This window comes from Lemur catta, chromosome 6 (assembly GCF_020740605.2).
Source record: "Lemur catta isolate mLemCat1 chromosome 6, mLemCat1.pri, whole genome shotgun sequence".
Taxonomy (NCBI): Eukaryota; Metazoa; Chordata; class Mammalia; order Primates; family Lemuridae; genus Lemur; species Lemur catta.
Window position 1 is genome coordinate 96875896 of NC_059133.1, and position 10910 is coordinate 96886805.

The following is a 10910-nucleotide window of genomic DNA, read 5'->3' on the forward strand; positions in this document are numbered from 1 at the left end:
CTGGTGGTGAGCCCCTCGGCGCAGTTCCGCTCGGACAGTGGGGCCGAAGTGCCCTTCGTTTGCTGCCGGATTTCTTCTTGGGGGTGGCATGGTCTGGTTCCTTCGTGGGGGAGGGCGCCACCTGAGACCTCCAAGTGTAGGAACCACCTCACGGACAGGAGGTCAGCCACCCTTGCCATCCAAAGAGGACGACATCCAAGCCGACGACCACCGCCACCTCACCGGGAACTCTGCCTGCGAGGGAGAGGAGTGCAGAGAAGACCAGGAAACAGATTCTACCACCCTTCGGCCTCCTGCCCTACCTACCGTCTCGCCTACCTTCTCTGACTGAGGCCGGATGGCGGAGAAGCAGGGACTACCGTGGGTTACCCTCTGTCCCTCCACAGGGGCATTTCTGGCTAGCTCAGCCATCCTAGGTAGCATCCCCTTGGCGGTTGGCAGCGCTTTCTCCTGCCTGGGTGCCAGCTTGTAGACAGACACCTTGCCCCCACCTCTCTTCTCATCCCTGGAACTTGCATGGCTCTGCCTTTCCGCCTACCCTGAAGAACAGTAGGGACAGGCAGCAGCCTCTGGCGATTAAGACCAGAACAGCAGTTGGGGGACTCAGTTCCGATGGAGGCACTGGACACCTAAATTGGTGAACTGTTACCTGGCACCTTCCCTCAGGGCCTTAGGTAACTCCCTTTGCCCTATAGGCCCCATGCCCACTCACCAGGCTTTTTTCCATCGCCATGGCCGCCCAACCTCTCCCCAGTGTTTCATGGCAGCTCAGATCCCAGGAGGAGGGACCAGCATGTTTGCCTCTGTTCCTGACGCTGGCTCTCCACTGGGAGCTGGGAACCCACCCAGACCTCTGCCCAAATGGGTCCCGAGAGAGGACGTGGAGGCTGTGCCCCTCAGTCATGGTCCCTGTCTCTTTCCAAGTCTCCGTCCTGCGCAGTCTCCATCTGCCTTCCCAGACCCTCCCACCAATACATTGTTGCCCTCCATCACCTCTGCCACACTGGTGGCATGTCCCCGACCCTTCCATCACTCTTTCTCAGGCTGGTCTGGAACTCATCATCTCAAGGGGTCCCCCCACTTGGCTTCCCAGTATGCTAGGATTACAGGTGTGAGCTACCCACGCCCAGCCTAAAGATCAACTTTTTGTTTCATTCATATTTTGTACTTTTTTTTCTTCTTTCATTTAGTCTACTCTTGTTAACTAACCCACAAAGGGGGGTTCACCATTGCTGGCCCACACAGGAAGCCAATAACTAAAACAATGAGGATTGTCATGGAAGGAAAGTTTTATTATAGTGGATATTCATCTACCTGGAGGGGGAGGCATGTAGTGCCTGAAATTTGCCTCCCAACAGGGTCAAGAGGTTTTCTGGAGATAAAATGAGTAATGCATGAGGGGAGTTAGCATCATCATGTGTCTGGGGTGGAGTGCAGGGCATGCAAGTGCAGTGAGAGATCATGCTAGTACATACAACGCATGATCCAAAAATTGCAGATAAGTCCCTCCCAGGGTGGGGATTTTAGTATTATGATGAGTTAGGGGTTAATATTGGTCTTTCTTTGAGTCTTGTGTCAGGCTCAGTGGGTCATTGGGCATAATCTGTCGTGGAGTATCACTTATATTTTCTCCTCTGGACAGACAGGTGATATGAAGCTTTTTAGTTTTCTTCTGGCTGTAAGGAGATTCTGCAGTTTCTGGGAAAGAAAGTCAAAAGAGAATGCATCGATACAACAGAAAGTTGCAAATTTCTGGTCAGTAAATCTTATGGACTTGGGAACTTGAAACATAAGAGAACTATAAGAAAAAAAACCTATAAAAAATGTTTTCCTGCTTAAGGAGCCAGTTACACTCTGAGTTTTTGTTATTTCTTTTCTTCTCCTGGCTTTGGGTTTGATTTGTTCTTCTTATTCTAGTTTCTGGAGATGTGATATCAGGTTGATAATTTGTGATCTTTCTGTCTTTTTGATGTAAGCATTTAAGGCTATGAATTTCTTCCTTAACACTGCTTTTGTTGTATCCCATCTATTTTGAAAGTTTGTGTCCCCTCTCATTCAGTTCAAAGAAATTTTGATTTCCATCTTACTTTCATCATTAACTCAAGGCTCATTCAGCAGTAGGTTTTTTAATTTCCATGACTGTGTGTGGATTTTAGAGTTTCTCTTGGAATTGTTTTCTAGTTTGATTCCACTGTGGTCTGAGAAGATACATGGTATCCCCGAGAGTTAGATGGGTTTCTTGGAGACAACATGTATTTGGGTAATGATTTTTTCATCCAGTTTATGTCTTTTAATTGTAGCATTAAGACTGTTCACATTCAGGCCGGGCGAGGTGGCTCACGCCTGTAATCCTAGCTTTGGGAGGCCGAGGCGGGTGGATCGCTCGAGGTCAGGAGTTCGAGACCAGCCTGAGCAAGAGTGAGACCCCGTCTCTACTAAAAATAGAAAGAAATTATCTGGCCAACTAAAAATATATATACAAAAAATTAGCCGGGCATGGTGGCTCATGCCTGTAGTCCCAGCTACTCGGGAGGCTGAGGCAGTAGGATCGCTTAAGCCCAGGAGTCTGAGGTTGCTGTGAGCCAGGCTGATGCCACGGCACTCACTCTAGCCCGGGCAACAGAGCGAGACTCTGTCTCAAAAAAAAAAAAAAAAAAAGACTGTTCACATTCAGCATTAGTGTTGATTTATGGGTTACTGTTCTGTTTGTCATGTTGAATAATACCTTTTTGTTTTATTTTCCCTCCTTTGCTATTGTTTTATAAGAGCTGTGAACTTTAATTTTTAGTGTTTTTACACCGGTGGGTGTCTTTTGTGCTGATCCATGTATAATGCACTATTTAGTATTGCCTGTAGGGCAGGTCTGGTGTGACAAATTCCCTTAGTGTTTGTACGGAAAGAGTCTTTCATAAGTTTCTCCATCACCTATGAAACTTAGTTTTTCAGGATACAAAATTCTTGGCTGGCAGTTGTTCTGTTTAAGAAGATTAAAAATGGGGCCCCAATCCCTTCCGGCTTGTAAGGTCTCCACTGAGAGGTCTGCTGTTAGCCTGATGGGTTTTCCTTTGCAGATTGGTTGTGACTTTCGTCTTGTAGAATTTTCTCCTACATTTTGACTTGGCCAGGTTGATGCTCAGGTGTCTTGGAGATGTCCTCTTTGCTATGAATCTTCCTGGTGTTCAATGACCATCTTGTATCTAGATACCTGAATTTTGGCAATACCAGGGAAGTTTTCTTCAATAATTCCCTTGAACAGGTTTTCCATGCTTTTTGCTTTTTCTTCTCTCTCAGTGACACCTATAATTTGTAAATTGATTTGCTTTACATAATCCTATATTTCTTTGAGTGATTGTTCATTCTTTTTAATTCTTTTTTCTGTATCTTTGCCTGACTGGGTTTGTTTGAAAGCCTCATCTTCAAGATCTGAAATTCTTTCTTCTGCTTGGCCTAGACTCTAGTCTGTTGTTGAAGCTTTCTGCTGTATTTTGAAGTTCCTTAAGTGATTCCTTTATTTTTTAAAGCTCTGCTATATCATTTCTTATGGGTCTATCTCTATAGTGACTTTTTCATTTTTTCCATTCATGTTCTGAAATATTTTTTTAGCTTTGTGTTGGCTTTCAACTTTCTATTCAATCCCATTCATCTTATTTGCCATGCATATTCTGAATTCTATTTCTGGCATTTTGACAATTTCCTTTTGATTGGGGTCTGTTGCTATAGGTCTATTATGATCCTTTGAGGGTGTTGAATTAGCTTGTTTTTTCATGTTGTAAATTCTTTTGCTGGTTTCTTTTCATCTGAAACCTCTTCTCTCAGTTCAGGACAGATAGGATTGGAGTGCTCCTGTTCTCCTTTGCTGAGACTCTCCTGTTTAGTGAGAAGGAGGCAAGGTCGCCAGATGGCACCTCTGCGTCCTATTCCAGAATGTTGATTCAGTAGGACAGGGATGGCTAAACTATGATTTTGTAACGTAGCTTTTCTATGTTGTCCTATTCCCCTGTGGTTGTCACAGGATCTTTGTGTGGAGTGGTGGGTTTGTCCCTAGGCCATTGTTGGAAGCCTGGGCAGGGGTCTGGGTGAGTCCCTCTCCACAGAGGTGGGCATTGCTGGACATTGCTCCACCTGTGTCCCCCCACAGCAGTGGCAGTGGCTGCTTGGTGAGGCTATCTAGGCAGTGGCCACAGTTGTCAAGGGTGTGGGTGTTCATTCCACTCAGGTCTAGGTACAATGGTGGTATGCACTGGAGAGTGGCTTATGGCTAGTGAATCTGTGGTGGAGAGCTGGACCACAGGTGTGGCATAGTGTGGTGCTGCAGGGACATGGCCAGAGGGCTGGCAGGCTGATCCACAGGGGTGTGGATGCCCGTGTGGCACATGGGTCAATGGGTTTGTGGCTTGCCCCATGGTGGGTGGGTGTGCAGGTGCACGGGGGTGTGTACCTCAGCATGGCATGCAGGGCCACAGGGCTTGCTCCTTAGGTCAGCACACAGGTCCCCGGGGGCTTGGACCTCCACACGGCACACAAGTTCTTGGGGCTGTGGATTTCAGCACCATGGCACACAGGGTTGGGGGGCCTGTTGTGCTGGTTGGCACATGGGGCTGTGTGGACTAGGTGACTGGACACCTGGGCCTCTCCTCATACACATCCCACTGGGGCTGCAACTGTGGACCTCTCAAGTGGCGGCATGGCACACTCCATCTGAGTTCCCTGGTGGGTAGTGTGCTTGGTTCCCAGTCACATGCATGTGACAGCATGTGCTCTTCCTGCTCCCTCCCCGTCCTGGCAAGTGGCAATGCAGGGGAAACTGCAGCAAAGCTGATACTTGTGTAGACTGGGTTCTCCAGACCCAAGAGCTCAAAGTGGTTTCAGCTAACCCAGGAACAGAGGCCAGCAGGTCCCTGCAGAGCTAGCTCTCTGATGCAACTTTGCTATCCAGTTTCCAACCAGTTCCCTGGTCAGTATGGAGGCCCATGTTGGTGCTGAGGGGCCCCAAACAGCTCAAGTCACAGTGTCTATGCATAGAGCCTGGGGTCCTGGGGTGCTCTCCTTTATCCCTTCCCCAGGTGTAGGTGTCTCCCCCAGGTACCTTCCAGTCTTGGCAGGTGGGTCTCCCCATTCCGGACTCCTTCACTCTGAGTGTCTCCCATCACTTCTCTGATGATTTACAATGCTGTCTTCGAGAAGGTCCATGTTAGGTGGGCATTTACTTGCAACATTCGATCCTCTCCTTGACAGCAGTGTGTGCAGGCTGCTTCTAGCTCACCATTAGGTCCCTGTCCTGTCTCCTAGAATTCTATACCCAGTGAAAATATCTTTCAGAAATGAATTGGAAATAAAAACGTTTTCAGACATACGAAAGCTGAGAGAATTGATAGTCAGTAGATTCACATTCTAAATGTTAAAGGAAGTGCTTCGGGCAGAAGGAAAATGATACCAGTTGGAAATAATATACAGTCTTATACAAAAGAAGGAAGAGAAGCAGAAATGGTACCTATGTGGATAAATATCTTTTCTTATTTTTAAAATCTCTCTAAAAGATAAGTGTTTAAACAAAAATTAAGCCAGGTGTGGTGACACATGCCTGTAGTCCCACTACTCAGGAGGCTTAGGTGGGAAAATGGCTTGAGCCCAGGAGTTCTAGGCCAGCCTGGGCAACATAGTGAGACCCTGTCTCAAAAACAGAAAAAAAAAAAACCAAAAAAACAGAAAACTAAACAACAAACATAACAACGTATTGTGGAGTTTTTAACATGTAGAAGTAAAATGTATGACAATAGCACAAAGTATCCTTATAGTATAAGCATGCCTATTCTTACTATCCATAAGGTAGTATAGTATCCCTTGAAGGTTGACTTGGATAAGTTAAAGATATGTGCTATCACTAAGAGCTATAGCAAATAAACCAATGAAGGATATAAAGTAGAATTATTAAAAATATTCAATAATTTTTTAAAAGACTGAAAAAGAGGGAAAGGGGAACAAAGAATTGAGGCAAATGGAAAACAAATAGCAAGATGGTAGGCTTAAACTTAGCCACATAAATAATCACGTTAGATGTCAATGATCTAAATATCCCAATTAAAAGGCAGTGACTGGCAAACAGATACCTACAAGAAATGCTCTTAAAAGGTAAAAACACAAATAGGTTAAAAGTAAAAGGGTAGAAAAAGATATACATGCTAACAATTCTCAAACAAAAGCCTGTATTGGCTATATTCATATCAGAAAAAGTAGATTGCAGAGTATTTTCCTTAAGGCTGCAGAGGGGTTGGGGAAGCCTTATCCTGACTGTCCTTAGGCACACAGTGTATCTGCCCTGTCCTGAATGCTCTGGCCCTCAGGGTCTGTGAGGTGTGAGCTTGGAATCCCAGCTGTATGAGATCACAGGTATGCTATTCAAGCAGGTGACTGCCGTGGGGCTAGACGCATCCTGGGCTTGCCCTTTCTCTCTGCTTTGGAGGTGACAGCTTCCCCAGGCCAGGTGGGTCACCACCTCCACATAGCACAGGCATCTTTCACACGATGACCTTAGCTGTACACAGCTAAGGCTTCCCTGGAACAGGCACATGCCTGGCTTCTGGGTGCAGAGTGGGATCCCATGAGGTCAACTGGACACATCTTGTATGTTTCCTGGGGTGAAAGGCCTTTGTTGCTCCCCTAAACTCTGGGAAAAGGACAGAAGGTTCATGCCTCTCCATCAGCTTGTGGGAAATGCCAGGACTTCTGTGGTGTGGAGTAGGAAGAAGACCATTGACACTGTGCAAAAGCGTGATATCTTCCTTGTGTTTAATTTGTTGGCCACTGTCTCCCACTGGAGAGGGGATGTGAGTTCCTGGCTTCTATCTTCCTGTTTCCCTTATAGCCAAGCACCACCCTTGTCATGGCTTCATGCCTCAGTTTCCCCAGCCATGCCTAGGGGCCCTGGTTTCAGTCCTCCCAGGTCTGATGGCCTTGGTCTCCCTACAGATGAGTGACAGAGTCAGCCAGTCACATCCTCTCTCTGTTGGGAGCCACACCTTTGCCCTGAGGGCTTTTTATCTCCTAAGTGAGCACCTTTCCCTAGCCCCAGGTGTGAGTGTGGGTGTGTGTCTGTGTGTACTCAGGACCATTTTTGTCTCCCTGGACTGGAGGGGGCTAAGTTCCCATGGTGGTGGTGGGGCTTCCTTGCTTGTAGAGAAGACACAAAGTAGTTCAGGAGGGCTCTGCCTGCAGTGAAATGGATCTGCAAGGCCACAGGCATTGGCCGCCCCGCCCCTTTGATGTCCACTCACTTAGCCTGGGACTGCCTTCCCTTTCTTCTGTGGGGACCCCCAGCTCAGAAAGGAGATAATGTCACTACAGCACTGACAAGCACGGTGTGCTGGCCTAGGACAGGATATGCGGGGGTAGGGGAGGGCCAAGGTCTACCTCAGGAAAAGCCTGTGGCACCATGTCTGGCCCATGTCAAATGCTGGACACATACTGGTTCTCTGCCTTCCTCCTTCCTCTCTCCGTCCTGAAGGACCCCGATGTCTCCAGCCCCTGGCGTCAGTGGCTGTGGGCATGATTCACTCCTGCTTATTACACACACACACCCGTGATTCTCTTGCCTACACACCCTTTTGACGGGCAAGTTATGCAAGTATCTCATATTCCACCTACTTAAAGAAATGATAAAACCTGAGGATAAAGCAACAGCCACGTCAGCCTTTGAGGCCTTGGGGCGGGGGGTCTGTGGAGGTGAGTGGGATGGGTGAGGCCTGGGGCTCCAGGACTTGCTCTTTCCTAGGTGATCTCCTTTCTCTTGGAGATGGTCCAGGCCAGTAGTTAAAAGCACTGTTTTAAACTCAAAGTAAACCCAGTGGGTTCAAATCCTGGCTTTGCCTCCTACTATCTGTGCAACCTTGGGCAAATCCACCCATTTCTGTGCCTCTGTCTCCTCATTTGAAAAATGGAGGTAAAAGTATTACCTACCTGTAGGGGTTTTAGCGAGGATTCCATGAGCAGACATGTACCTGGTATGCTTGGAACAGCGCCTGTGATGCAGGTGGTTTTACGGAAGTTTATCTGTGACTGTCGCCTTGAGGAGCAGGCTCGCCTGCAGTCACGTGCTTGTGTTAAACACGCACACAGAGTGCGCGGCGCAGTGCTGGGCACTGAGACACACGTGAGGAAGACTCAGGTCTGCTCTCAACGAGCTCGCTGGTGGGCAGGAAGGTGAGGCTGTTCCTGTGGGGAAATGACGCCAGGCTGTGCACTAAGTTGCTGAAACCGGTGCACGGTGCTGTCGGCAGGAATGCAGGGAGTAATCCCTCAGGGTCTGGGACGGGCTTCATGGAGGAGACCGACCAAAGGCAGGGAAGGAAGGTGTCACTGTGGGCTAGGAGAGAAGCTCACAGTGAAGAAGGGCAGGGGACAAGGTCTGCAGGCCGAGATGCACAGAGGGTGGGAGCACAGCTTGGCTGGAGAGGGGGTTGTGTGGGCAGCCACAAGAGACTGGCAAGGGCTGGGGCTCCAACGCCAGCTTGATGCCAGGACTGTTTCAGGGCACTTTTCCTTCTAGGCTGTGGATCTCAGTGCAGTTGGGAGGCAGAGGAGTGGCTAACACACCTTTGGAGATGCCACCTGGTCTTTGAACACCAGGACTGCACCTGGAACTCCTCCCATCTACCTGTCTTCTGTCTCCTGAAGCAATAGCAGAGGAGGGAGGAAACTGACCTTGAGCTGCACGTCTATGTTTTGTCTAGTGTCCCAGACAGAGATAGAGAAGACACAGGTGATGATTCTGCTATTGCGGTGACACAGGAGGACCACAGACCAGTGACCAGAGGGCTGCATGCTTGTGCTGGGAGAGCAAGTGCTTTCTGAGACCTTGAGGTCTTGCTCATGGGGCCGGGATGGTGAAGAAGGAGGAAGGGAGGGGCCCCGGAGGGCCCCCTTGCCCCGGCCAATTCTGGCTTCAGGACCCTGCCCTTGGAATACATTTGGGTTTTTCAAAGCCTGAGAAGAGTTGGAGAAGCAGACAGGTGGTTCTTACCTGCCTCCTTTGCTCTGGGCAGCACTGTGATGTCCGCAGGGAGCCATGGAGCTCCAGATGACACCGATCAGCATCCCAGAACTCACAGTTTGCCGAGGGAGGGAAAGTCTCAGACATATCTGGGCTGGGGTCTGAGCAGCTGTATTTTGAACAAGCTCTGCAACCAGGGCTGGAGGCAGCAGAGACTCCCAGCTTTGGATGGTGCAGGACAGAGTGTTGGGATGGTGAGAACAGGGCACAGTGTCTTTAGCATCAAATATAGGACAATGGCATCATCCTGAAAGACAAGGGCCCAAGTCCCCAGAAGGCTCACGAAGAGCCTGAGCTCTTGAGGGATGGGCCCTCGGGACTTGCAGGATTTGTCACTGGCTTGACCTGTGAAGGCTAGAACATGGGGCCTTTCCTGGACTCAGATTGTCCCCTACCCAGATGCCTCTGGGGACAAGCGGTGTGGGCAAGCCCAGTGCTGAGCATTCACTAGGAGGATGGTGGGAGATGCTATCAGTCAGAACTTCAGGGCAGTGGTCTAGAAGTGGTCACGATCGGCGACTGGTGCTGTGCCATGGTTACAGAGTCCACTGAAGAGTCACAGCAGACTTGGAATCGGGAGGTCCAAGTTCCTTGAAGACCTCCCTAACTTGCTGAGGCACTCTGTCTTCACCTGGAAATCAAGGGGTCAGATGGCCTCCCTGAGGTCCCTTGCTGTCTTGCATGTGATGGTCTGTGATCCCACAGGTGCACATGGCTTCCTAAGCTTCCCTGAGGTGCTGGGCTGCCATGACTACTTGAGCCTTCCCCAGGGCAGCGTCATCATCAACTATGTCATCAAGCTCAGCAAGTCGGACCCCTCAGTGAGCAGGGCCAGCCCTGAGGGGGACCCGAGGAAGTAAGCCAGCTCAGGGGAGGGCAGAGAGAAAGGGCAGGGTAAGGAGCAGAGGGGAGGCAGGAGACCGGATGGCAGGACTTGGAGGTCGGGTGCGGTTTGACCTTCCCAGCCCTGGTTGGTGGGCCTGGACCAGGGGAGGCCTTGACCAAGAGAGTCAGCCGGTGTTGCTTTCACATTTTAGTTCTTTCTTTGTTCATCTGGAATAAAGAGGACATCCATCCCATGTGCTCCAGAATCCTACAGACGGTACAAATAGCTGAGGTCACGGAGGCCTCTCCCCCTCCCCCTCCCCTGGCTCCCAGCGCACTCACTCCTCTGACCCCTAGACTGCCTCCTCCTCCCTCCCCTCCATCTCCCCTGTCCTGTGTCTTCCACCCTCCCCACCTCTGTCTCTTCCCACTCCAGGGCCTGGGGCCCCTCTGAGGAGGGGCTAAGGGAGCACACGAGGGTCACTGGGTGGTGAATCTGGAGGCCAGAGCCGGAGACCCTCTGCCAACGTCTGGCTGTGACATCTTGAGTAAATTGCTCTGTGGGCTGCACTCTCTCCTTCTGCACGAAAGGGGGACGTGATGTCCCCTGCCTGCTCACAGCAGCCTCCAAGGGTTCCCGGAGCTCCTGGGAGCTGGCATGCTGTGGAGTGGGCAGGAGGGCAGTGGGAGGGCGCAGCTTGGAGGTCCTCGCCCCTCTGCATGCAGCCGCTCTCCCCGCAACAAGCCCTGTCTCCTGAGCTCTCGCATTTCTTCTGCCTCTGGCATGTTCCCCAGTGAAGGCCATGATCAGTCACACCATTCCAAATTTCAGGACACCCCTCTACCTGATCAAGTCCTTTCTGGTGTCATTTAAATAAGGACCACGGTGCCATCTTACCATATGGGGTGAGAGGGGAGAGAGACAGAGATGATAGGAATGCCTGGGGGAGAGGGGTTGTGTCTACAGGCCTCACAGGCCCTCCAGGAAAGGCATCCGAGCATGCGTGCTGGGGCTGATTTGGGGTTGGTACTGAAGCCC